The sequence below is a fragment of the Emydura macquarii genome, unplaced genomic scaffold (genome assembly GCF_026122565.2).
Source record: "Emydura macquarii macquarii isolate MOO-44397 ecotype Brisbane River unplaced genomic scaffold, CSIRO-AGI_Emac_v2 contig_2734, whole genome shotgun sequence".
Taxonomy (NCBI): domain Eukaryota; kingdom Metazoa; phylum Chordata; order Testudines; family Chelidae; genus Emydura; species Emydura macquarii.
The window spans coordinates 566,760-590,810 of record NW_027132871.1 but is presented as its reverse complement, the minus strand read 5'-3'; positions in this window follow the sequence as shown (position 1 = coordinate 590,810).

The following is a 24,051-nucleotide window of genomic DNA, read 5'->3' as shown; positions in this document are numbered from 1 at the left end:
TGGTGTCTTGCAATAATATTACAGCCTCAATTTATTCAAGTTATGTCTTGTAAAGATACATATCTGACTTTCTTCATGTTGACTGTTCCTAATTTCCCTGCAGAATGTTACCAACTGTATTTTACAACATCCAGACTAGAATGTTAAACATTCTTAGGTAATGGCATGCATTCTATTCTATGTTTCCTATCTTTGCTGAGTCAGGTTAGTTTTGGGGTTTTTTTGTTTTTTGTTTTTTGTATTTTAAACAAGCACTGACCATATCGCTCTCATTGATTCTAACGGGAAGTAAAACACCTTTCTGCTCTTTGCAACTCTGACCCTAGATATATATAGATAACAAAACTCCAGCTAAAATAAGGCAGGGCTGGCAGCGTTGCCTAATGGCAACAGCACAGACTTGAGAACTCAGAAGACCTGGGTCTATTTCTATCTCTGCTCTTGTCTGACTGTGTGACCTTGGGGAAAATCACTTAAAAGAAGGCAAGTATCATTGCCCTCATTATACAGACAGGAAGAATGAGATGGGAAAAAATTTAAATGCTTTGACTTCTATGGTAAAATGCTCAATAGCATCTTTATTTATTTATGATGACATTTATTGTCTCTCTCAGGTTTTTAATTTCCCTCATCCCCATGTATATCTATTCACTGTGTGGGGACCCACATACATACTCACACATTAGTTTTGGTCAAAGAATAAACAATAATCAGTGTTCCCACCTTGATTTCAGTGGGCAAGATATCATAAAATCATCATTTCCTTCATGCTCTTATTTAGTTGTTGGGCTATTGGTTGGCTTTTAACCATTTAACAAAGTCCTTTTCTTACCACAACAGCTTCCTCACTTAGAGACACCCAGTATAATCTAGTAGTCAAGCATTTTCAAAGTAACATTTTTGCTTAAAAATCATACAAAAATGTTTTCTTCTGTTTTTAATTGCATCTTTAAAGTTTTTAAATAGTCAATTAATTTTAAAAATCCAATTTATTTGTCACTATTTAATGTAATTAATTTCTGTATTTCCTTCAGCTTGGACAATAAGAATCAATGAAGACAGTGTTTTCCTCGTTTTAGTCCATTTAACTCTCAGGTTCCTAGTGCTGCAATATTTGGGTTCAAACATGGGTGAGTTGTTTAAAAAGAATTAAAATTAATGTATAGAGAAATGTATATGGGCCTTAACATTTTAAAATGTAACTTTGGGTCAAGTTTTAATATGATATTACTTCGGCTGAAACTTGAAAATACAGTGTTAAAAATCTTTCTTCTAACTGAAGATAACAAGATGAGAGAATTCTTTCCTGCCCTAACCTGGAGGCGACCAATTTGGTCTCCAGTTAAATTAATTTTTCTTTCTTGTGACTTCCTCCGATAGTGCACTGTAATACTTGTGTTTTGTTCCCTAATAAAGTGCCACTCTCAGTGACATTGTGAAGCTATTAAATTCTGCCAGATCATCCTTTATGAACCAGGGGAAGTAGATAGAGCCACAGCCCCATCTTTCAGCCATGATCTGGTATTTAACATCCTTCAATTAGTATGCACAATAAATCTCACCCAGGACCCCCATTGCTTTATGTCACTTATGTATTAACCTCATTGGTTCCCAACGTGTTCCTATTATTAAGTCATTAAAACACTTGCTTTAGTTCACCTGCCAGCATTCTGGGCTCATTTCCCTTCTCTTACATATTTTCATATATTTCTAAAGGCTCATTTTATATACTGTAGATTTGTTTTATTAAAGATTATTTTCTTTATGCCGTCTCTCACCTATCCTACCCATGTTTGTCATCCACTCTATCTCCAAGAGATTACAGTGACTTTCTTGAGTACCATGTGTTTGTTACTGTGTGTTCACAGAGCCAATAGTTAAGGCTGCTTCAGTACTTCCATTATAAACCCTAGTTTTCAGTAGTTATTGTTTAATCAAATATGGAAAATGATGTGCACATAATGTGATCTCATTCAGAGTTCACACATTGCAAGGTGCAACCCCCAGGGGACTGTGAGCAGGTGCTAGGATCATGATGATGCTGCCTTTTCCATATTGCTCAATGGCAGACTGTTCTGGCTAGATAGGAATGGGAGGAGAGTGATGGGGCGGAGGGGAAGGGTACTGGTCCCAACATAGAATAAAGGGACCCAATATGGAAAAGGTTAAGAATCATTTGTCTAATTATTTTGATATTTTAGAAAGTACACTAATGTAGACATTGACATGTCAAGGTGGGCTTCTATATATAGGGGTTTTTTTTTGTTCTGTGTCCTTGCGCTATTCTAAAAGAAATAACAATTTAAAAATTATATTTATATTGGTTTAGATCCTTCAACCTGGCCAGCGGATGCCAGCAGAGCTCAGAGAACAGCAGAAAGGTGGGTGTAACCCTTTGGGGAGGGGGGCCAGTTCCAAGGATCAATTTGGAACTGTCTCACTCACTGGAACACTGGTTATATGTTGTCCCTCTAGGCCCAATCCAACTTTTGTTGACGCTAATGGGAAGCTTTTCATTGGCAGTTCAGTGGCAGTTGGCTCATGCCTGCTCTTTTAAAGGGAAGAGGTGTTGTGTTAGCACTGGGCGGAGCAAGCAGGGAGCCATCAAAACACCTTCACTCAGCCATCTTCACTCAGAGTGAGGAGCATGAGGAAATGAACCCAGAAGTGTGGGTGCCATGTTGTAACCAGAGTCTCCACCTCTCCCACAATCCTATGGGAAAGAACCTACCACCAGAAGGTGGGGCAAGGAAAGAGACAGGCAATGCTTCCATACTTCTCTTCCCCACAAGGAGTGGAGAGGAGAGAAAAGATTCTTTATCCCATATACATGATCACGGGTGTGAGGGAAGGGGGAAAAGAGAGACATTCTCTCACCCCACGCCCAGCCTGTCTCAATTTTCATCCCCACAGGTTATGCACCCTTTTAATATATTAGACATTAGAAAGTAACACATAACCAAAAAAGAGGGAAAATAATAGGAAAATATAGTCTGTGGCAAGTTCCCCCTGAGTTCTGAGCACATTAATATTTTTCAACATTTTTACATTAAACTCAGGGAACCTCCAAGGAAAGGTTTATAATCTATAAAATATGTAATTACTTCCTTTTTTCATCTTCGGTATAGGGAATAGGGACTGCAAGTATTTAACAAACTCTCCTCCTTCTCAGAACAAAGTTTGACAGGCACAGCATTCTTTCTTTTCCTCTGGTGCTTCAGCCCTGTTATATCCTAATGTCTGTGGCCCAATTAATATCTTTTATTCAACCCAATCAGTGCAAAAAACCAATTTCCTCACTTTTGGAATTGTTCATAATACATAAATGACAATTACTGCAATTAGACTCAGTAGAGTATTATTGTAATAAAGAGATATTTCTAATAACTGACATGCTATTTAATTAACATTTTGTTTTCTCTGTACCTGTACTCTAACTTCTCAGTGTTTCAGGAAATGCCTCTCTTTTTGGATGTCCCCGGGGACGTGTGTAGCATAGGTGGGGCTGATAGCACTGCCTATTCTGAAGGTTGCCAAACACTTCCCATTATAACATCCTATTTTCAGTTGCTTTAAAATAAGGTTGGCAATCTTTGATGTTTGGGCTACAATTTTGCAAGATGGGTATTTGCCTCTGCTTAAATTTTTGGGGAAAATTTCAGCCAAAACAGTTTCTGAGAATGAGGCTAGGGAAAAATATGTTGTTTGGTCCATGCTAAAAAAGAATTCTGGCAACCTTTTGTTTGAAAAGCTCTAGAGCCCTCATGCTTTGGAGCAGTGGGGGATTGAAATGTAGGGGTGGGGGAAGGGAACCATTGCATCAGGGATGTGCCTTTTGCCATCCCTGTGAAAATCTGCCCAAATTTGGCCTAGGCCATTGAAAAATTGCAGTTTGTACATGCTCAGTAGAGACTTGCTAGACCTTTGCAACTGAACTCCCCAAACATTCTGTCTTCACTGGGCAGGATTTTTTTAACCTTGAGAGTAATGAATTATTGGAATTATTTACCAAGTGACATAATGGATAGTTCCAGGCTCCACCTACACTTCCCGGTCCTATTCCCCGTTTCCTTGCCCTGCCAGTCCTCGCCCCAACTCCAATCCCAGTTTCCCTATTCAGCCTCTAGTTCCAGTCTCCACCCCTTAGGCTCTTTGTCCCAATCTGCTCCTCCACCCCATAGATCCAGCTTTTGTCCCCTCTGCATTCAAATCAGGCATCTTCCTCCTTCATGCTACCTGGGCCCAGTGGTGGGGCGGGGGAGGGGTCACTGACAGCACAGGAGAAACAGGGTCCCCGTTCTCAGTTCAAGTGCCCAGATCTAGATATTAATTATCTCCCTCCAGCTAAACAAACATATGGCCCATGATTTTCAAAAGTGACTAGTGATTTTTGATGCCCAAACTGAGAAGCCATAGAGGGCTTGATTTTTCAGAGGGAGGATACACAGCACTTTATGAAAATTAGGTCCCTTTAGGGAATCTCAAATTCAGCCCTCAAAATCACTGCTCACACTTGAAAATCTTGGCCTTTTTGGTTTTTAGTTGTATTTTTACATTTGCAAGGATGAACTCAGCTTGTCAAACTGAATTGCTAAATAATTAACTTAATATCAAATATATCTATTTTTTGGATAGATGGCAATAATTTCAGAAGGTCACTTATTACTTGGCTCACTATATTCTAGTCTAATGCACCTGCATAGGAGGTTATGGTTACGGTGCGTGGGAACTCTTGTTGCATTAAACGTATGGAACGTAGCAATTGGCCAAACTGATTCTGTTTGTGTTTTGATTTTGCAAAACCAGCAGAGGTTTGGCCTGGAATTTGCAGCCTATAGGAAAATAGAGTACTTTTCAAGTTTAAATGGGGAAAATATTATTTAAATAAAAATAATCATAAGGATGTTTTTGATGATGAATTAATTAATAAATATTTAGAAAGAGAATTAAAGGTGAAAAACATTATTGGCAGGACTGTAACATCTCCAGGGGATTAAAGGAGTGTGACACACATTGTCTGCAATGCAAGTCACAGTGTAGTGGTAATGCTGGGGAATGTAATCATTTCCATTGGGTACACTTTAAAAAAAAAAAAAGAATTCAAAACTCTCACAACTATACAATCAAATGTTTTAATGATAGGTCACTCTCTCTCTCACCACACACACACACACACGCACAAAGAGAAAATGCCAATGCCATATAGCCAGGAACAGCCTTAGAAGAAAATGTGGGGTGGCAAGAACCATTCTGGCCAGGAAACAAAAACAGATTCCAAAAATTTAGAGGTCATTAAAACCAAACAGATGAAACATAATTGTAAAGACAAAATACCTTGCTAGTGTCATTTAGTAGAATGTCTGACTCTCAGATTCACAGAAAGAAAGTCCAGTAAAGGCTGGATCTCTTCCAGTACATCCAAGTGTTATTGGTATAATAACTTAGACTCTCAATAAATGTATCTAACAAATTACAACAGAAGGAATCTCTCAGCTGCTGAGATCCAAGACAGTGTTACACATTAACCTACGGAAATAACCTGCTTCTCAAGACGGACATTAACATGGTTTTTCCTCAGTCTGCCTGCTTACAATGGTGCTCTCTTAAGCTATTAAAAGGTAATCCAAATGAATGCAAATGGACAACGTCTGACATGATAGAAGGGAAAAAATGGGGGAAGGGGCAATTGTAAGAGATTTAAATAACTCTCCATTTGGAAATCTTTCCATTTTGAAGTGGCGTTAGCCACCCTCAGCGGAAAAGCTAGATTCTATTATAACTGTATTCATGAGGAACCAACATTTCTCTTCTTTGTAAAGGTGCCTACATTTCAGTAAGTGGCTCCTTCCTGGCTTTTCTGTGCTCCTGACAAATGAAAGGAAAGACTTCTCCCTCCCCCACATCCCTCCCAAAATCATGTTGCCTTTTATTCTGGACAATTTTTGAAAAACTGCATGCCATTTGCAATGACTGTAGTAATCTGTTTTACAGGCAGATGTTTCTTAAGGGAAATGGAAGCAGTTTAAACATTCATGATGGGCTGATTCCTAATTCCATGACCCAGACCTGAAATTATCTTTAGATAACTTTTGAAGATGGCATGTTTTTTTCAGTCTCTGAGTACACAGTTCTTTGCAATAAGCTTTTGAGTAGAACTGAGTCTCTGAAAGAATGTATATCCTCTTAGGGACAATGCTTCTGGTTTATCTACTTAAAAAAAGGTCATTTCACAGAATTAATTGATTATGGAAATAACATGAAATACTGAGTATGTTAGGTTTGGTAACCAATAGAAGCATATTTGAGCATTAAAAGCCAGCTTGAGTGCCCTATTTAACTCCATTTGACTCCATGACAACTTCCAGGAGATTCTGGCTAATGTTCTAGGGTAAATGTGTACACAAATTATATGTTATAGCCCCCTGACAATAAAAATATCTTTCATGCTAACACTTTTAGGGAAAATTATGTTTATGTAGGAGCAATAGCCAGCAGAAGGAAAGGTTTCTGGATTTATTTGTTGTGAGCACCTTCCCATTTATAATCTCATGGCAGAAGCCTATTTGAATTGTCTCCATAAAAACCATGAGGGATCATCCTTTGCATTGCTTTCAGTGAACATAATTCCACATCTGTCTAGGGTGAATCCCATTTGATCTGTCTATTCATTCCCTCTGAAGCACCTGGCATTGGCCAATGTTGGAAGACAGGGTACTGGGCTAGATGGCCCATGGGTCTGACTGTTTTTATGTCCTTATGTTCTTAGAGTGGCAGAATCTGGCCATAAGTGTTTTGGTCACTGCTATCAGGGCCAAGATAACCGTTTACAATTGCTGTAAAGAAATTAGGGAAGGCTTCTCATTTTCCTTAGAGAGCTACAGCAGGATAATTGGCTGTGCTCTGGACCATGCATCTGCTATTTTACCAGTTCTGAAAGTTTATAAGATGTGTATTATATGATTAATAGTGACTGGAGCTGGCTGACATTTTTTTCAATTTGACGTGGGGAGAAAAAAGAGGGAAAAAAAATCCCTTTTTGGGGGATCCACTGTAAAAAGGACTGCTGTTATTATTGTTTTGCTCAGCTAATTATATTGGGAGACTTGATTGATTTATCATCCAATCCCATTCATCTCCGGGCTATTGGATCACCTTCACATATTACTTATTGAACACAGACAATGTGTTCAGCAATGTACAAATATATAAGTAGATATGGTCTTTGCCTCAAGGAGATTATAATCTAAACACATGCAAAAGAGTTCATCATCTGCAAGATTTCTAAACCATTTTAAGAAGTCGTTGTTGAAAGGCTTTGGTTTGCAGAGGGAGACTACCAAGCAAAGTGGCAGCATGGACAAAAAGATGAAAATGAGAATAGGAGAAGGATGCAGCCGAGTATCTAGGAGGGAGGCTTAGATGAGGAGAAGGGGTGTGTAGCAAGAAATGAGAGCAAAGATGTACAAGAGCAGATTTGTACCGGGACTTGGAATATAAGGATCAGAATCTTGTGTGGAAGCCCAGAGGAAGCCAGTGAAGGGAAGAGTGACATGGTCAGATAGGCAGAAGTGGAAGATGATTTCTGGTTGGACTGGAGGAGGTTGTCCTAGTCAAATGAGAAAGCAAGGTCACGGGTCTCAAAAATGGTGATAGAATGAAGAGGCAGAATTCTTAGCTGAAGGTTTGAGTGCAGAAAAGACAAACTAGGGATAAAATATCAGAAGGGGGAATAGGAGAATGAAGACAGAACCCCGGAGGACTTGCCTAGAGAGTATAGTGAGGTGGAGAGGAGAGGTACTGAAGGGGCAATTGGAGAGCCAAGAAACACAAAGGCCCAGGGAGGATGAAGGAAAGATCACTTGTGCTGAAATCCTTAGCTAGATGGAAAAGAATGAGAACAGAGAAATATTCTTTTGATTTGGGCTGGAATGAGGTTATTGGTGACCTTGGTAAGAGTAGTTTCATTGTACTGGCGAAGCAGAAACTGTATTGCAGGGAATCCAAGAGAAAAGGTGAAGGCAATGAAGACAAAAAGGGCAGAGGAAGTGAGGGCAATAATTAGGAAAGGTGAATTGGGATCAAGGGCAGATCTTTGCTTTTTTTCTGTAGACACTAAGCTAAAACATTTCCCCGCAGCTTATTTACCAAAGCGTGAGGAATCAGGCCTCTCTCCTCTGAAAACTGCATCCAGTGTCAGTTTCTCCTCCTGTCTCTCTTTCGGGGGATGTGAAAAGCATATTGTACTTTTCTTTGTTTTCATCACTGCTTTTTTCTCAGTAGAGCTTAAAAAGCAAACAAGATATTGGATCTGAATGGCCCAGTGGTGCCCTTGGGTAGCAGTGTGTGACATGGAGAGCAAAACTGGAACCTCCCACCTGATACAAAAACATATGTGCCATATGTGTAAATGTCATGGAAACAGTATGGGCCAGATTTTCAAAATAGATCATCCCCCATTTAGACACTTAAAAAAAAGCCAGTCCTAAACTTCTGAGTAATGCAATACATATTGTAACATCACTTATGTGGTCTCCATAATAGATCTCTCCCCAACCTCTCCAACCAGTCCTTGCTAGCCACAACAGACTAGATTTTCACAACGGCTTCATTTAGGCATCAAAATAAGGCTCTGAAAGGTATCACAATTACAGCTATTCAGATAACTGAATTTTTTGTTTGGTGGCAAAACCAAAAAAGCAAAACTAAAACAAATTGTTTCAGGTTAACCCAAAAACATTTTTTTCCCGAATTTTTGAGCAAACTGAAAAATGTTAGGACTATTTTGTTTTAGGTCATACAAAATTTCATTTGACCCAAAACACAACGCTTCGTTAATTTTTTGAGTATGTAATCTTTTTAAAAATAAAATTGAAGTAAAATTCAAAATGAAAAGTCATTTAAAATCAAAGATGTTGAAATTAAACATTTTGGTTTTTTTCAGAATTCTTTTGCTTGGTTGGTTGTTTTTTGTCAGAAACAATTTGGCACATTCACTATGAATTTGAGAAATGTTTCAGTTCACCCAAATCTGCATTTTTCAGCCAAAAAAAAAAATGTTTCTGCCAAAACATTTCACCCAGCTCTAATCACAATAGCCTCTCTCTAATACATTAATAATATAGTAATAGTAAAGGTGAAGATGTGTTTGCCACTAGACCTCTCATTTGTGGTATCCCACAAGGATCAATTCTCTCTCCAGTCCTATTCAACATCTGCATCTACTAGGTGACTGGTCAGATGATATGAACTCAAGTACTATTAAGATGCAGGTGACACCCAGCTATACTTAACTTTCACCATATACAACCACAGCTTTACCACCAACTTGGCCCAGTGCTTGTATGAGATCAGCTCATGGATGAGAATGACTCCAAGCAAGATGGAAATGATGCTGGTGTGTGGAGGAAAGCACTTTGAGGATTTTGTAGTCACAGTGCACTTTCCTTTGGTGGAAGGTACACAATCACCATTGGTCAATTCATTCCCATAGTTTGAGTGCTACTGGTCTTCTTGGTGTCACTAAGCTCTTACATAATAGCATCAACAAGTAATGCTTTCTGTCATCTCCAGTTGCCTAGGAGACTCCATTCCATCCTGGTGGAAGATGACCTGAACTCAATTATATATGCCTTAATCATCTCCCATCTGGACTTCAACAATGCAGTATACCTGGGCATGAAGCCATGAACCCTTAGGAAAATCTATCTAGTACAAAACACTGTCTCCTCAGCAAAACAGGCTACCATGTGCACATCACACCTGTCCTCTGCTCTGTAACACTGGCTTCCCACGGAGAGCCAAGTTCAAGGTCTCAGTCCTTATCATTAAGGCATTCAATGGCCTGGGTCCAGCATATCTAAAAGATCACCTAAAATTCCAGGGTAAAGGACTGTATTTGACAGCTCCACTCCACTGCAACAATGAAACTTTTTACAATAAGGGTACAGGTCATCTGTGCAGAAGACAGAACTTTCTGTGGGAGTGGTCTGAGACTGTGGAGTGAACTCCCTCAGGCACTAAGGATCATCATAAACATCACCACCTTCCCCTGTAAGTCCAAGGCACACATCTTCAATTTGTCTTCTGTAATATAAACACATGCCAGTGTCTACATTTAAAAAATAAATAAATCCCCCAACACAAAAGACTCTGCTGCACACATACTTCTCCCCGTGGGGAGAGGATGAGAGAAAGCACAAACCATACGTGACAGATGTTAGCCATGTCGTTTAATGCACAATTGGAACACATTCAAATACTACAGTGAAAAGGCGAAGAACCTTATATAAAGAACCTATGTAAAATAAAATTATTGCATTAATAGTATCATATTCTAGACAGAGGGATATAAAATTACTTACTGTCTGTATTGTTTGTGTGTACAAGATGTTGTTGTTTTTCCTTTTGCTGTTAATGTCAAGGGAAATTGGATTTTATAGACAATTAAACTCATATTTATTTGCAGTAAAATCTATTTTTAAGTAGCAATTAATCATTTTATTGAGTAACATAAAGCCATTTATATTTTGTTATTTATGCTGTGTGCAGGATATGGATAGAATCGCACTGAATCTCGTATTTTTCTAACTTGCAGCATATTTTGTGCAAGGGTATATTTCGGTTTCTGTTGCTCTGTCAGACTAATGCTGCTGTTGCTATGGCAATGGAGATGTTTGAGTCTGCTTTGTCACCTTTGCCCTGCTTTTTTTTTTTTTTTAAACACACATTTGCACTGCAAAGGCCTGGAAAGCAGAGGTAGGTATTCCTTTGGGAGCACACCCCCTTTTTTTATTTATATATTACAGCAACTTGGCAAATTTATGTCATCCTCATTTAGACTTGTAATAAAAATGTAATGTAAATATCCCCTAACATATGAGTTGGTGTTTTGCCCTCCCATCCTAGTGAAAAACAGAAAGAAATGTTTAGTTTGCTGGGTTGTTCAGTTTTCTCCAGATGAGTTCTTAGAATGTTATATTTCATGTGCGCTTTACCGGTGGAGGACGCCAAGGTGCTACATGTGGATTAGAAGGAGATCACATAGCGAAAGAAACAAACTAATCTGAGCCATATCATAAAGGTGTGTGGTATTGCCAACCCCAACTGTTTAAAAAAAAAAAAAAGTCTGCCCCCCCCCAAAATGATGAGATTTAAAAAAAAATACACTGTGGATTCTTTTAGTTTACCTTCTGGTTTTACAGTGTATCAGGGTCACATTTTCATGCTTTTCTCTGCATCCATGAGGGCTAGAAACTTTAAAAAAAAATGAAATGAAGGTTCTCTCGTATTCACACCAATTCAAAAGCTGGGGCTTTAAAAAGGACACAAATTATCCCAAGACTCATAACAAAAAATCATAAGAGTTGGCAACACTGGACTGTGTGTCTCACACAGGATTGTTGGTAAGACATTTCCTGAGCTCACTCACGTGACATGGGTCAGGATTTCAAAAAGTTACATGGCAATCAGCAGCAATATCCCTGGACTCCGGTGGCTCCTGTTATGTGGGAGATGGTTTAATCAAAAAGAGCAATGGCCTGAGTATGGGACCAGAAGCCAGGAGCTACAAAGTTCTGTTCTTGCGTGGAGCACTGTCTGGCTGTGTGGTCTTGAGCAGGTTATTTCGCTTTTGTGACCTATTTTTCTCATCTGTCATAGGGAGATGATACTTACCATGCCTACCTAATCGGTCAGTTCTGAGGATTAGTTATTTAATGACTGAAGACGAATAATGCTATGTAAGCAATAAGTGTTCTCAATATTGCCCAAAAATATAATAAAAATTCACAATGCTATGATTTTGAACTTTGTTCTTGCGCTGAGAATTATAAGTGTTTTTCTGAACTATGAAGGCTTCGTAAAATAATTACTTTACATCAGGAAACACATCTTCCTCTGTTCTTCATGACAGTAGTCCTATTGTCCATGTTATGCTATCGGTGTAGATAACAGCCAGTGCATGTAGCTAATACAAGGCGTCCTTGTGGCTTGCAGACCGCAGATGGGTATATGCCTGGGTTTAGTAGTTCTTCCTTCAAACTCCTGTGTTGGTGAATATAACAGGGAAAAATAAACTTTCAGCAGATAGTAAATATATAAATACTTTAATAGGATATTCTATTTACAAATTATACTGGATTATTTTAAACAGAATATTTGTCATGGTTAAACCTCTATACTGGGAAAATTGAACAAAATGACAACTAGACAATAGGGGCCAGTCTGCCACCACGGTATCCCTCTGATCCCCATGGTATGCTGACAATATTTTTGAAAGCAACAGAGAGAGCGTTCCACTACTTCACTAAATCTGTGGAAGGTAACCAGTCAAAGACCTCCCAGTGCAACCACATAAAACCTTGGATCTTGACTAAGTATGGAATCAGAGCATTACTGTGGTTCAGTTTTACAGCAGGTGCACCATATTAACTGCAGGAAACTTCAAATATCCCATATGGGAAACTTGCACGTTTATTTAAGCATAGAGATGCAGTTACAATCGCCATTTGACAGAGTCCTGACTGGAACCAGGAAGGAAGGTTGCTGTCCAAAATTTTCCCAGCCTCTTCCTAAATCTTTGATTATCAGGATTTACCCAGCATTCTTCCCTCTAGGAGCTATATAGTCACCTTCTAGACTGAGAAAGGCATAAATCGTTAGAACGTTCTTTGTGTTTCTGGTAGTCTATATTTTAAAAAATCTGCACGAGGTTGGAAGAGATGAGGGAAGATTCTTTTCTGCCAGAAAACAAAACCATAACGCACCAGTTTAAATTATATTTTACATTGCTTTATACAACATACATCACCAAATGCCAAAATATATTTACTATGTTTTGTCTTTTCTGTCATGTCTGGATAAATGAAAGGTTCATAAATATTGGGGGTTATTAACCCAGCTACAGCACTTTGTTTGACACAACTATACCACGTTCTTAAATGGACACCATATTAAAAAAGAATCTGTTGAAATCTGCCTGGGACATTTATATTGATTGTTGTTGCAGCTAACACCTACGATTAGAGACAATGGAAATTTTTTTCAGCTTGTTTACTTTGATAATGTACAAAGAGCTGTCAAAATGCACCATTCTGTTATTTCCCTTGTATGCGTAGACAGCTAGTGATCCCTGTTTTTTCCATGTCTTTCACACAGCAACAATGGAGAGAAAAAATATTTAAATATAGAAAAATGTGTTTGTAAAACCACAGAAATCGTCAGGGAAAGGAGGCAAAATTGGGTGTACTTTGAGCTCACTTTTTGAAATTGGCTAGATTTCAAGTTAATGTGTGTCCCTTTAAGAAAGGGATCTTTTTTTTTTTTTTTTTTAGAATTACCAAGCTTATAAAATTTGGAATGTAGCTAGTGGTGAATGGAAGTTGCGAAGATCCATTTCTTCAATGGCAAGTGGGCTTTTTATAAACTCCTAGGGAATGCCAGGGCAGCTCAAGGGCTGTGTGGATTGCTTCTCTAATTGGAATTCAAAGTTGTTAAAAAATCTATATCTTTGCAGGTATAACTGTACTAACCTTGTTTGCCTGAATCAATTATTAATGCCATACAAATTAGACAAAAAAGGTCAACAATATAAATTATATTTTACCTAATTTGCTGTCTTTTATCTTAAAAGTGTCCTCTTCATATTCTTATTCTTCACTAGCACAGCAGTAACATGTTATGCAATATTTTCTTCAAAAGATTAGAATGTAATGTTTTCTGTGTGTTGTGATTTTTGTTTTTGTTTTGGAGGTAGGTGGTTCCTTGCCCAAAGATGGACTAATATTTGACTCTTCATTGTTCATTCCGAATGCTCGCAGGAAAACTCCTACTGGATAAATGCGGTTTCCAACACAGGAAGAAAATACTGCTTTCTTTTTCTTTTTCTTAAATGGATTTGAATGGATGAAAATAGATGCAATCAACAAACCTGTGGCTCAAGGAAAAATCTTTTTAACTCACATTTTATTTCAGCTACATTCAGGACAAAGAAACACATTGCACCATGTGCATGAATAGATGCTTTATTATTCAAAACAAGCTTCAAAGAGCATTACGTCCCCTATAGAAAATATGCAATCAGTGTTTAATTCAATGGTAGGATGAAAATTTAAATTCCCATAAGGGGAAGTCTGTTAATGCCATTTAAATTGGTTGTAAATTACAGATAATACACTTGAGACCTGAATACAGATTAGTGAGAGTGTTGCTTTATGAATCCAGTCCTACTTTAAATTTATTGTCTGTTTAGCAATATGGGTTTGTTTACACCTATATTTTATTACCTGTCTTTATATGTATGCAGAAAAGTACATTTCACTTTTTAAATTTGGAACGTGGCTTCAGCTTAATGAGTTTTATTATTTGGAAAGGTCTTTATCTTGCATCCATACTAGCACTCTGATTTGTCTGCTCCAGTGCTTGATGTTTATATAGCCTTGAATTGCACAAAAATATTAGCCTAGAGGCATCAGCTTTTGCCTACTTTATTAGTAATTGATGTAAGATCCTAGTTGCTTTCATTAGTTCACTAGTTACAAGCTTTGGGTTGAAAGACAACTACATTTTGCAGGAATCTGTAACTGGCAGTGTCTTTGCTGCTTAAGGTATGTTGGCTGATTAGCAATGGTTTATCATTTTAGATCACTGTGTATGGGTAAACCAATTGAGTAGTCCATGAGATTGGTGACTGATGGGGTGTTCACCCTACATAAAGCAGAGTAAGTTAAATTAGGATAATTAACCTGATGGGCTGCACCTGAGGAAGAGCAATGGACTGATGGATTGATTGAAGATGGAGCCCAGCTGGAAAGGAACAGGGACTAGGAAAAACCCAGGAAACTTACAGCAGAATGGCTCTGCAGTGAGAGAGCCTGCAGCCATTCTCTGGGTTAGTGGTTCTCAACCCAGGGCTGCTTGTGGCCCAATTAGCACACAGCTGTGGCCCATGTGACATCCTCAGGGCCATAACTAGGGTGGAATGGGAGGGGCATTTGCCCTGGGCACAGAGCAGGTATGTGTGCAAAAATAGGGGTGGCATAGGATCAGGCCCAGCAGCATCAGCCCCTCCCCTGGCAGGATAGTGCCCAGCAGCATTGGCCAGAGTGCTCAGCACCCCTCCCCTAACCCTGCAGATTGCACATGCAGCTGAGGTAGACCAATGAGTGCAGGGAGGGAAGTACAGGGGGCTAGGGCCAAAGGAGTATGTAAGGGGGTGGATGCAGGGCATGGAGCCAGTGCGTGGGTGACAGACTCTAGATGGAGAGACTGGTGACTGAGGCATAGTCATCAGTCCTTGGGGGAGCTGAGTGCATTGGGGGCAGTCCTGGGGTGGGGGATTGGATGCTGGAGGGGGCCATTCCTGGGGGAGTGTTCCACTGGAAAATATGTTTTTAAAAAAAAAGGGGGGGGGGAGAGAGAGAGAGAGAGAGAGAGAGAGAGACTTTATGGGTCTGGAAATTTCATTGAATCGTCTGATGAAAATCTGGGAAAATCTGCCTGGTTTCCTGCCAGCTCACCCCACATCATGGGCCCCCACAGAGCTGGAAGCTCTAGGAGGCAGAAAGCAAGAGTTCTTGGTAGTCTCATCATGTTGTTTAATGAGCCCACCTTCCTAAATGATGCAGATTGGTGTGTACAACTGAGCTGTTCCCATCGTTATTTACCACTCAACCAATTTTTGCATCATGTGCAAACTACCAGCAATAATTTTCTTTGCTTTTACATCATTGATAAAGACAGTGACTAATGCTGTGCTGAGAACAGATGCCTGTAGCACACCCTTAGAAACACCCATATTGGATGATACTTCCCTACTTCTAATTACTTTCTGTAAGTATCAGTTAACCTTAACCAGTGTTTAACCCATTTACTACTAGCTGCATTGGCTTGGTATAGTACTACTTGTTTCCCCAGAATAATAGAAATTAAAGCATATTATGGCAGTACAGTTATCTTTATCAACCAGATTTGTGATCTCATTAAAAAAATATCAAGTTTGTTTGACAAGAACTATTTTCCATAAAGCCATGTTGATGAGCATTGATTTATGCTATCATCTTTTAAGCTTTACCAAATGCATTCTATATCTGCATTTCCATGATTTTGCCCAGGAATAATGTCAAGCTAACCAGTCTAGAATTTCCTGGTTTTGGTGTGTGTTTGTTTTGGTTTTTTTTCTTTTTCCCCCTCCAGTCTTCTGGAACTTTTCAGTATTCCAAATTTTGTTAAAAATCAACAAAATCATTCAGAGAAAGCCTTGGCCAATTCTTTTAATACTCTTGGGTGCAAGTTATCTGGTATGACAGGTTTGAAAATGTTTACCTTCAATAATATGAGCATGCTTGTGTTTTGAATTGGCATTTGCTAGGAAGGGGGAAAGATGACTTGATGGTTAAAGCAGGGATTCTGAAAATCTGGGTTCTAATCTTAACTCTGCTATAGTCCTGTCAGTGACCAGCCTAGTGGCTGCAGCAGGAGTCAGGTCTAGTGGCCAGAGCAAGAGTTAAGTCAGGAATTGGAGCTGAGCGAGACATGACTGTGGTACCTGGAGTGGGGTAGGGCTAGGGCCAAGGCAGAAGCAGGCACAGGAGCTATCACAACCATGGGTAGATGCTGTGAGCAGCCACTTAACTACTTCTGGGTTTAGGAGGCAGTCTGCTGACTTTTCCCACCAATCAGGCTTGTAGCCAATCAGGCAGCCTACTACAGGCTGGCTGCACCTAGGTTGCTGGAGCCTGGCTGTGCTGTGGTAGGCCCTTCTTCCTGTGACACATCCTTTCTGTATTAATTTGCACAAGTTGTTTAAACTCAGTGGGCCTGATTTCCCTCTCTCGCACCTTGTGTGGCCTCTGACACCAATGCAAAGTGGGTGTAAAATGTTACCAACCAGAATGACAGTTCTCCCTGCACCAATTCCATGTTGCCACCTTGATGCATGATCATGCTCTGATAGAAATCAGTGGGAGTTTTGAAATGGACATACAGGGCATAGGCAGGCCCTGGATTTTAGGTGCCAAGTTCCTTAATCTCTTTTGCATCGTGATTTAAGGCTGGGATTGTCGCTGTTGGGAAGAAGGCTAAAGTTAATGTGCTAGTTAGTTAAGCAGATCCAGCGCAGTTTATTCTGATCACTGTGGCCAAAAGTTAATGTTTGCCTGTTGCAAGCAGTCAAAATCAAAATGGGAGGAATTCTTTTTAAGCACATAAGGGTTTTCCCCAAACAAATGACTTGATCCAACAAGCCATCAAGTGTCCTCAATTTCCATAGCAGGAGAGACTCACCACTCTGTAAAATCAGGCCCCAGGTGCTCAACATCTCCCAGATTTGGCCTAGTTAAATACTATAATTTAACTGTTTTATTTAATTAAAGTTGTAGGGTGGCTGGCCTAATAGGCAGGCACTCCAATGCCATGTCAAAGTGGGACTAATTATAAAAGTGACAGGAATGAATCCTACTATTCTCCCTCTGTCTTCCACTGGAAGCCCCTACTCCTTTCATTTCTTTTTATCACCATTTTTTAAACTTAATAGAATAATTAGAATAATTTCCCTCTTTGTGCACACTAGCCTCATTTTTGACCAATGATTAAAATAGGTCTTACAATGAAACTCAGTGTAGGCCTTTGGCTTCTTCATTTCTGAGTAACACATTTCCTATTCCTTTCAGCCTCAGTTCACATAAAAAGATGATAGATAAACCCAACCTCTCCCAGTGCTCTCCCTCAGCTGAGTGAATCAATTGTTTTAAAGACTGACCAGAGCAAAGCACTCCTTGATGGTGTCAGGAGCCTACATCACATCAGGTTGAAATGATATTGATAAACTCAGCTACATGGAGCAAGATGGGTCAGATGAGTCAAAAGACAAAAAAGGGGCTATAGCCTCATTTTACACACTGTCTGGCACCCAATCTAGCAACTTTCAGAGTTCTGTAGCACTTATGGTTTTGAACAGCGAGCCTAAGTTTGCTCTTCAAGATCCTGTAGGAAATAGCGAGATAACATATCAACCACTTAATGTCATGAGAGTTTAGGCGATCTTCATAAATGCTTCAGTGAATTGGTAAAGACACAAGAAATTATTGCTTCAGAAGTTTCTCGATTCACCAGCTTCAGGCAAATGGGAAAAGGACAATCAATATTTATTCTGAAATGTCAGAAATTCTAAACATATGACATTTCCTGACAGTCCCTACATTTGCACTGGGATTTTACAAGGCTACATCGGTTGACTGTTCCCCCCATCAGACTTCAAACAAGATTTTTTTAAAAATATTGTTATAAATACAATTACAGATGGTTCCAATACTTTACCATAAGGCAAGGAATATGCAGTATTCCAAACAAACAATCACATTCTGAGGCTCTTAATTGAGCAAAATTTCCACAGGAAAGAGGAAAGCTTCCTGTCAAAATTCACAAAGCTGCTACATTAACCTCTTCTAATTTTCTCCTTAAAACCTACATTGGCTATGATGCCTACAATCAATTAAACCCTCAGTGCATAATGCAACTCTTTTAGAAACTGGTTTACAGTTGATGGAATAATTAACCAGCTTGGGTTTTTTTCTGAATTGGGATGAGAATTGGGGGGGAAGGATAACAGTGATACTGTCCCACGCTCCACCTACAACCCACCTCTGCTCAGTCCTGATGCCATTCACAGTAGGTTGTGCAGACATTGCATAATATGAGAACACGAACTCTTGGCTTTAAAGCCTGGGTCATCAGCAGTCAGCTCCATCCTATCTATCAGATCTAGTTTATCAAGCTGTCAACCCGTTTCTTAGCTTTGCCTTGATTGTTCACTCCTCTGCTTCTGACTCTAGCATCTCACCTTCTTCTATGCATGAAAAAAGCTCCCTGTCAAAAATCACCAAGCTGCTACCTTATTCTCTTCTAAATTCTGCCTTAAAGCCTACCTTGGCTATGATGCCTACAAATCTCTCCCATCTGGCATTGCTTAGACAAATGACAAACTGTGACCTGTTTTTCTGGTAAACTTTGTGCATTTTATTTTTTCCTCATCCACCCACCCCGTCTGCACCCAACTTGACTGCTTTGGCCACCTGCTTCATCCTGCCTAACATGTTGGTTGTGAACTTTCATGGGCAGGGACTGTCTTCTGTGTTTTTTGTCTGTACAGCGCGTAGCACAATGGGGGCCTTAATCGAGGTTTCTCGGGGCTAACTCCACTCACGTGAATATGATTTATTTATCTCCTTTCTGTGTTTGAATAGCAGTAAAATAAGTTGGTACTGAACTCCTCATTAAGCTTCATAGTTAACACCCAATTGAGATTAATAAGGGCCATTCACACCTCTAGAAACATGTTGCCTGCAGGCTCAGGCTGACATCAATTTACACTTGGTTGACATTTTGAATCCTATCTTCCCAACAATAAGGGATTTTTTTAAATGAAAGAAAGCTTAGATTTGGAGTACAAAACAATCCCAGCTGGTTTATCAAGCTGCCATGAGGCAGCTCGTTTCAGTCTTTGTGCTGTGATAATTGCTTTTGTAGCACAACCAAAATTCAAGGTGAATAAGTAATGGTGAAAACACTTTTCAGAGGTTGATAGAAATACTGTGTGTGAGAGCTGCCAGGGTATGATGGGCAGCCTACCTGTGGATGGTGGTAAAGGGCCTTGCCTGGTGGTTGTGGTGGCAGTTTGTGTGAGGACAAGCAAAGATCCAGGGATCAGGCACCAGTCCAAAGGTAACGCCAGGGTGAGAGTCAAGGGACAAAGCCGAAGGTAAGAACTGGAGTCAGAAGCCAAAGCCTACACTGAAGGGTAAGTCATAGTCGTAGTCAGGGATGTAGCCAGGAGTCAGAAACCAGGACAGATAGGGAGGTTGAGACTGGAGCACAGCTTGCAGCAAGAACTGGATCAGGAAGTGGAAGTGAGAGAAAGGTAAGCGCAACTGCATGCTTGATACACATTGAGCAGCTGCTGTGCTGCTGCCAGGCTCATGAAGCAGACTGCTGGCTCCTCTGACCCATTAAGAAATGCAACCATTTGGAGGGGGCTCATTGGGCCCAGCTAAGCTTGCCGGGTTGCCTAGCGACCAAGCTGGGAGCCAGCTGTGCCCCTGTCTCTGAGGGCTCCTTCCAGAAGCTGTTGGCACTGGTTTGTCAGGGAATTGCTGGTAGAATTCGAGGAACAGGGTGAGGGTGTGGATGTTTTGTAAGGGCTCCAAGGATCTCTCCTCTGGTCCATACCCCTTCCAATCCACTAGGTACTGGAGCTTACTCCTTCCCTGTCAGGAATCCAGGATTTGATTAACCTTGTACTTTTTCCTGCCCCTGGGCCATGATGAGTGACAGTGGTGGATCCATCCGCCCAAGAAAGAGGTTGCTGATGAAAGCCTTGAGAAAGGAGACATGGAAGATGAGGTGTGTTTTTGAGGGACTCTGGGAGCTGGAGCTTGAAAGCCACTGGATTTATCTTCTGGGTGATCTGGAAGGGACCAAGGTACTTGTGGTCAAACTTGGCAGAGGTTGACTTCAAATTCTGGGCAAAGAGCCATGCTGTACAGCTTATGCTGAAGTCTGGGGTGACTTGCTGATGTCAATCACCCTAGCTCTTATAGGATTTCTTGGCAGCTGCCAAATGCTCTGCAAGCTCCTGATGAATTTGGTGGAGGTGGAGGACCAAGTCTGTGGCTGCTGGAATGGAGGAGCCCCTCTAATAGTTCAGGGTGAAAGCAGAGGGTCAAAACCAAAGAGTGCAAAGAACTGGCTTAGCTGAGTGGAGGTGCGGGTGGCATTATTGTAGGCAAATTTGGCCAATGATGATGATAGAACCCAGTCATCTTGGTAAAAATTCAGGAAACAGTGGAGGTAATTTTCCAAGTCTGGCTAAACCTTTCAGTCTCTGGCCAAGTCAGCCTGAGTGGGTAGGCAATTTAAACAAGGGGCTGTGTGCCAAGACAACAGAGAAATTCCTGCCAGAACCAGGAGATGATTTGGGGGCCTTAATCAGAAATGATGTTCTGGAATATTGTAGTACTGGAAGATGTGTTCCACAAAGAGGTTATGGGCTATTTCATAAGCTGATTGGAGGATATGGCAGGGGATGAAATGGGCCATTTTACAAGGAAGTCCACAAGGGCCAGGATCACTGATTGCCCTTGGGAGCAGGGCAGCTCTACAATGAAATCCATCAAGGGTGTGGGGGCATAAGAAGGGTCTGAAGAAGGACCCAGTGGTCTTGTGCATGGTCTTTTAGTTGTAGGTGCAGAGATTACATGTCCTAATATAGTCTTTAAAGTCTTTTCAGAAGGCTGGCCACAAGAAATACCTGGAAATCCGTTTCCCACTCTGAAACTGACCAACATTTCCTGCCAAGGGGGAGTTGTGGCCTTAACTCATTATTTGGAGTTGGGGATATCCTTCAGGGATGTAAAAGTAATGTAAAGGAGGTCTTGCTGTAGACAGAAGCTTGACCAGAGGAAAGGCCTGTGGTTTTCCACAGACTGGCAGAATGGTGCTGCAAATGGTCACTGGGTGGCAGAGAGCAGATGGTGGCCATCCTTCCAATGAAGGGGGAGGGTTTGATAATAGTGATACAGACTTCTTTCTTAACTTCATGGTGTTCATCCTTGTAGGACAAGGCATCTGCCTTTCTATTTTAAGTCTTTGGGTGGTAGATGACTGTAAAATTGAATCTGGGTTTTAAAAAAAAAAGTGCCCAGTGGGTCTGGAATTGGTTTAACCACTGAAGAGTCTACAGATGCTCTAGATTTTTTTGTGATCTGTCCAAATGTGACAGGAGCTGCCACCACTCCTCAAAGGCAGCTCTTATGACCAGGAATTCCTTATCCCAAATATCCTAATTTTTTTCCTCAGGGACCAGTTTCCAGGACACAAATGTACAGGGGTGAAGTAGCTGGTAGGGAATTTGATTTGAGAAAGGACTGCCTATTGCAGAGTCCAAGGTGTCAGCTTCAACGATGAAGGCCCGATTGGGGGCTGGGTTGGTTAGGATGGGGACAGATATGAAGGCTCTTTTTAGATGGTTGAACACCTCCTCCTCATCAGGGCACCAGACAAATTTAGCCCCTTTCTTGAGGAGGGATGTTAAGGGAAAAACCAGGTTGGCAAACACTTAATTAATTGCTTGTAAAAGTTTGCAAAGCCTAACAATTGCTGTACCCCACACATTTGAGAGTGTCTTCCATTCTCTGATCACTGCTACCTTGTGGGGTTCCATGGTGAGTCCTGCTGGGGAGATGACGTAACCCAGGAACTCCACCCTGTCCTTGTCAAATTTGCATTTTTCAGTCTTGATGTAGAGTTGGTTCTGATAGAAACCAATCTAGAATGATACCTACATGGTGGTCATGGAGCTCTTGATTTTCAAAGAAAATGAGAAGGTCCTCCTAAATAGATGCTGACGAACTGACCAAGAATATCCCTAAAGATGTCATTCATAAAATGCTGGAAGGTAGAGCTGCACTACAGAGGCCAAAAGGCATAACCAAATATTCAAAATGGTCATACCTAAACTGGAACTCCATCTTCCATTCTCCCCTTGCTGGGTTCTGACCAAATTATATGCTCCTCAGAAGTCTAGTTTCATGAAGATCCAGGCTGAGCGGAGTCTTCCCAGAAGCTCATTAATAAGGGGACAGGGATATTGGTTGGGTACCATGATTTGATTTGGTACCCAGGAATTGATGCAGGGTCAGAGAGAGTCATTCTTCTTGGCTACAAAGAATATAGGGGTGCCAGCTGGGGAGGTGGAGGGACAAATAAATGGGTTTTCCTTCTATGGGTTTTCCTCCAGATATTCTCATAGGGTTTGTAGCTCTGGCTTGCAGAAAGCATAAATGCATCTGAAGGGAACCTCTGCTCCTGGGTGGAGTTCAATAGGGTAGTTGTAACTGCAATGGAGTAGTAGGGTGTCTGCCTTCTGTTCATCAGACATCTTAGCGAATTCCAGATGTTTGGCAGGAATCTTAGATGTGGCTGAGCCCACTCCTTGCCTCTCTGGGAGCAGGCCCACCGACAGGAAATCCAGGACCCAAGACAGAACTGTCAATGCTCCACCCACCCCCTTCAGAAAGGGATGGTTCAGGTCCGAGTGGGCTTCCACCAGAAGTTTTTACATATTTATATCGTGCCATACAGGTTTCCAGGTGGTTGAGGAGGTGATATCTGTAACTCAGCTTCCCAGGTCCCTTGGGCTCCTCAGGGAGATTACTGATGAACCCAGGAAGCTGAGCAGCAGATATCGCCGCCTCAGCTGCCCGGTAACCATCATGGCGTATGATAAATAAGGTCGGCTGAGGGGAGGGGTGGAGAGAGTGAGCAGCACTGGGTCCCTGGGCAATCGCTCCTCTTCCCCTCTTCCCTCCTCCCCCATTGGTGGGCCCATCTGGGAGTCTCAGGGACTGGAGGGCACCACAGAGTGAGGTAAACTGGACAGGGGCCAGAGAGGAATTCTTGTTGGCACTACAGAGAGCAGAAGAGCACTGTCCTTGATTGCCAGATGATGTGGAATTTGTGGACAAGCCAAGGGACACCAAGGACAACCAATGAATGCAGGCACAGATCACCCCAAACTGCATGATTTCCTGGTGATGACCTCTGAGGGGAGAGGGGCCATTTGATACGTGATGGACCTTGAAGAGAGGGTGTCCTATCAATGGTCTCAACAAGCTTGGGGAAGTCCTTGCAGAGGGTAGGAACATGATGACTCTTGACAGCTTCTTGGTTGATGAAGTTACAACATATGCCCGTTTTGGCCAGTGCCTCCAAGCAGATGTCAGACGTTGCAAGTTGGTTTAGGTGAGGGGAAAACTAAGTGGAGAGGTGCACTGATTAGGGGTTGTCAGGATTCCAGCATAGTGGCAGCAGAGTGTCTCACAGTGGGGTGGAGTGAGGTAATGATCCACCTCCAGCCCTGCTACTGGGGCTGCGTCCTGGGGTTTCCCAACTTGAAGAGGCAGCAGTTCTTCTCCAGGCTACTCACTGCAAAGTGCCTGGATTTCCCACAGTACAGACAGAGTCCTAGAGCCTGGTGACAGTTCTTTTCATCAGCAAAGA